Raw genomic sequence first — 4,858 nt, forward strand, 5'->3', positions numbered from 1 at the left:
TCTCAAAAATGACATCCTTGAATATTCTGGTTTAAAATTAATGTCTAGTTATGACTTTATATATTACAATGAATGCATTACTATTTTATTTTATTTTGAGAATCTTTAAAGTCAGCTTTTAATGAAATAGAATTACATCACCTCCCTGCTCCCTTTCCTCTCTCCAGCTCCTTACAACCAGCATTCTTTGAATTCTTCCCATTCCTCCTTACTCTCAAGTTGATAGCCTTACTTTCTATATTACTGTTACATGAGGGTGTGGATGTGATTGGGTATGTACACAAACACATATAAATCTGCTGAATCAATTTTGTTAGTGATGTGTGTGTGGTTTCAAGGTTGACCACTCTGCACTGGCATAAGTGAGCTAATCCCTGGGAGAGGCTAATTCTCCTTTAGTTGACACTAGTTCTTTGCCTAGGACTGGAACACTGGGAAAGCTCCCCCCTCCATGTTAACATGTCCATTGTTATTTTGACTGTTGTACTCCTGTTTATGCACTCATTTCCAGGAGAGACACTCACAGTAGACTTCCTGGAACTATGGCTCTCACACTATCTCTGCCCCTCCGTGTTCCTTGAACCCCGGGTACTGACACTGTGGTGTAATGTATCTGTTGGGGATGGATGCCGTACAGTCCAGTGCTCTCTGCATTGTGTCCATTTATGGTTTCATGAGATGTTCTCCATTAGTTGGAAAGAGATTTGTTTCATTTTTTACATGAATTACAGTATATTCACTTTGTATTCCAGCTGTAGGCCCCTCCCTCATTCCTTCCCTATCACACTCTTCCTCATCTCCTCTCACACAACTCTCCAAGTCCACTGATAAGGGAGGTCTTCCTACCCTTCCATCTGACCCTCACCTATCAGGTCTCATCAAGACTGGCTGCATTGTCTTCCTCTGTGGCCTGGCAAGGCTGTACAGCCATCAGGTCAAGTGAAGGTGATCAAAGAGCCAGCCACTGATGTCATGTCGGAGAGAGTCCCTCTTCCACTTACTAAGGAACCCACTTGGATACTGAGTTGCTATGGCCTACATCTGAGCAGGGGTTCAAGGTTATATCCATGAAGGGTCCTTGGTTGGAATATCAGTCTCAGAAAAGACTGCTGGGTCTAGATTTCTTGGTTCTGTTGCTCTCCTTGAAGTGTTCCTGTCCCATCCTGCCAAAAGCAGTCTATACAATTCCCATCAGAATACCAACAAAATTCTTAACAGAACTTGAAAGAACTATTCTCAACTTCACATGGAAAAACAAAAAACCCCAAAATGTCAAAACATTCCTGTACAACAACAGACTATCTGGAGGTATCTCTGTCCCTGATCTCAAGCTGTACTAAAGTGCAATGGTAATAAAAACTGCATGGTGCTAGCATAGAAACAGAATGGTGGATGAATGGAATCAAATAGAAGACCCAGAAATTAAACACACATGCCTACGGATACTTTTGACATCGAAGCCAAAACCATACAATGGAAAAAAGACAACAACTTCAAATAATGGTGTTGGTGTAACAGGATGACTACATGTAGAAACATGCAGAGATCCATACTTATCACCCTGCGCATAACTAAAGCCCAAGTGTATCAAAGACCTCAACATAAAAACAGATACACTAATCCTGTTAGAAGAAAAAGTGGGGAAGAGCTGGAGACATTGGCACAGGAGACAACTTCCTGAACAGAGCACCAACAGCACAGGCTGGAGGAGCAACAATCAACAAATGGGACCTCATGAAACTAAAAAGCTTCTGTAAAGCAAAGGACACTGTCGTCAGAACAAAATGACTGCCTACAGATTGGGAAAGGATCTTTACCAACCCTATACATGACAGAGGGCTAATATCAAGAATATATAAAGAACTCAAGAAATTAAAGAGCAAAAAATCAAGTAATCCAAATAAAAATGGGGTACAGAATTAAACAGAGAATTTTCAACAGAAGACTGTCAAATGACAGAGAAACACTTAAAGAAATGCTCAACATCCTTAATCATCAGGGAAATGCAAATCAAAAGAACCCTAAAATTTCACATTAACACCCATCAGAATGGCTAAGATCAAAATATCAAGTGACAACACATACTGGAGAGGATGTGGAGAAAGGGAAACCCTCCTCCACTGCTGATGGGAATGTAAACTTGAAAATCAATCTGGTGTGAATGGGGAGGAGGTCCCCCCTATCAGTGGACTTGGAAAGGGGCACGGTGGAGATGAGTGAGGGAGGGAGGGACTGGGAGGGAATGAGGGATCGGGACACGGCAGGGATACAGAGTTAATAAAATGTAACTGATAAGAAAAAAAATAAAATTAAAAAAAAAAGAAAAGAAAATCAATCTGGTGCTTTTTCAGACAATTTGGAATAGTGCTTCCTCAAGATCCAGCTATACCACTCCTAGGCATATATCCAAAAACGCTCAAGTATTCAGCAAGGACGTTTGCTCAATCATGGTCATAGCAGCTTTATTCATAATAGCCAGAACCTGAAAACAACCCAGATGTCCATCAACGGAGGAATGGATACAGAAATTGTGGTACATTTACACAGTGGAATACCAATCAGTAATTAAAACCAAAGAAATCATGAAATTTGCAGGCAAATGGTGGGAACTAGAAAACATGTCATCCTGATTGAAGTATCCCAGAATCAGAAAGACACACACTGTATATACTCACTTATAAGTGGATATTAGACATATATTAGAGGATAAACATACTAAAACATGTACACATAGAGAAGTTAAACAAAAAGGAGGACTCTGGCTAAGATATTCAGTCCTCACTCAGAAAGGCAAAGAGGATGGACATCAGAGGAGGGAGAAAACAGGAAATAAGACAGGAGCCTATCACAGCAGGCCTCTGAAAGACTCTACCATACAGGGTATCAATGCAGATGCTGAGAATCATAGCCAAACTTTGGACAGAATGCAGGGAATGTTATGAAAGAAGGGGGAGATAGAAAGTTATGATTTTAAAATTTATATATATATTTACCTTGGAATGGTGAGATCATGATCAGGAAGATGGATTTTCCAGGGCGAGACTCATCCATTGCACTTGGGCTGTGCAGACCTTTACAATTTCCCCAAATGTGGAAAAATCGGCTGTGTAATTTATTGTAGTAGGGGACTGATTTTGCTGTTTTCCCTAAAGAAAAGACAAAATAAAACAAATTTATAACACCACAATTATGCCAGGTAAATATTACTGCCATAACTCAAGAAATGCTGTTATAAATCTAATCTTATTTCCGATTGTATTCACAGTTTGAACAAACACAGTAAGTTTTATTTGCAAGAATGTAGAGAAGAACATAAAGTGTATAAACAGGAAAGGAAGGAGCCAAAGTATCTTTATTTGCAGGTGATATGATTCTACATATTGTCTAAATACTTCTCCAGAAAATTCCTTCAGCTAATAATTCCATGCAGCAAAATAGCAGAATAAAAAGTTAACATGCAAAACTGAGTAATTTTGGGGCTGGAGAAACGGCTCAGTGGTTATGATTATTTGCTGATCTTGCAAAGGATCTAGGTTTGATTCCCAGAATCCACGTGGTTCTCACAAGCTGGTCTCTCTATTTCTAGGATATACAATGCCCCCCCAATTGCCAGACCTACATTCAGGCAACATACCCATGTAGTTAATGTAAAATAATATTAAAATACAATACATTTAAATTGACAATTAATTGTGCTTCTATATGCCAATGACAAACATAACAAGAAATAAAATTGAAAACAAATTCAGTTTACCATAACCTCAAATATATCCTGGAATATGTCTACCCAATAAATTGAAATAATCCTCATCATCACCCTCATCATCATCCTTATTATTTACAATTTATTCACTTTGTATCCCAGTTGTAGATCCCTCCCTCATCTCCTCCCATTCCCTCCCTCCCTCACTCTTCCTCCCATATCCCTCTCCCCTAGTCCACTAATAGGAGAAGTCCTATTCCTGTACTGTCTGACCCTAGCCTATCAGGTCCCATCAGGACTGTCTGTATCCTCTTCTTCTGTGTGATGGCTAGGTCACCTCCAAAAAGAGAAGTGACCAAGGAGCAGGCAACCAAGTTCATGTCAGAGACTATCTCTTCTTTCTTTACTAGGGAACTCACATGGAGACTGGGCTATTTGTGGGCTACATCTGAACAGGAGGTCTAGGCCTATCTTTTCATGGTTTTTGGTTGATGCTTCAGTCTCTGAACTCCCGCCTGGGCCAATTTTTTTTTCTTTTTTGCTCTCTTGGTCACCTTGTGGGGCTTCTGTCCCCTCAGAGCCCTTCTATATACCCCTTCATCCATAAGACTCCCTGAGGTCTCTCCAAAGTTCAGCTGTGCATCTCTGCATCTGCTTTGATCCCCCATTGGGTGAAATCTTTTAGAGGAGATCTGTGGTAGGCTCCCATCCTGTTCCCTCTGTTTGAGAAAAACTTCAAGTCTCTGAAGAAAGAAATTGAAGAAGATCTCAGAAGATGGAAAGATCTCCTGTGCTCATGGATTGGTAGGATTAACATTGTGAAAATGGTCATCCTGCCAAAAGCAATCTACAGTTTCAATGCAATTCCCATCAAAATACCAACTCAATTCTTTACAGACCTTGAAAAAAAGATTCTCAGCTTCATATGGAGAAACAAAAAACCCAGAATCTCCAAAACGATCCTGTACAACAACAGATCATCTGGAGGTATCTCCATTCCCGATCTCAAGCTGTACTACAGGGCAACAGTAATAAAAACTGCATGGTATTGGCATAGAAACAGAAAGGAGGATCAATGGAACCGCATAGAAGACCCAGAAATAAACCCACACACCTATGAATACTCAATATTTGACAAAGAAGCCAAATCCATTC

The 4,858-nt window shown here is 40.1% G+C and overlaps 1 non-coding gene across 1 annotated transcript; it reads left to right on the forward strand.

Annotated features, from left to right (window-relative positions):
* The first annotated feature begins 2,985 nt into the window (after positions 1 to 2,985).
* LOC129692168 (U1 spliceosomal RNA) lies at positions 2,986 to 3,149 on the forward strand. The gene has a single exon (XR_008722646.1). It is a non-coding gene; the product is annotated as a U1 spliceosomal RNA (small nuclear RNA).
* Positions 3,150 to 4,858: the final 1,709 nt, after the last annotated feature.

The sequence above is a fragment of the Psammomys obesus genome, unplaced genomic scaffold (genome assembly GCF_907164565.1).
Source record: "Psammomys obesus unplaced genomic scaffold, mPsaObe1.curated_primary_1811, whole genome shotgun sequence".
Classification (NCBI taxonomy): Eukaryota; Metazoa; Chordata; class Mammalia; order Rodentia; family Muridae; genus Psammomys; species Psammomys obesus.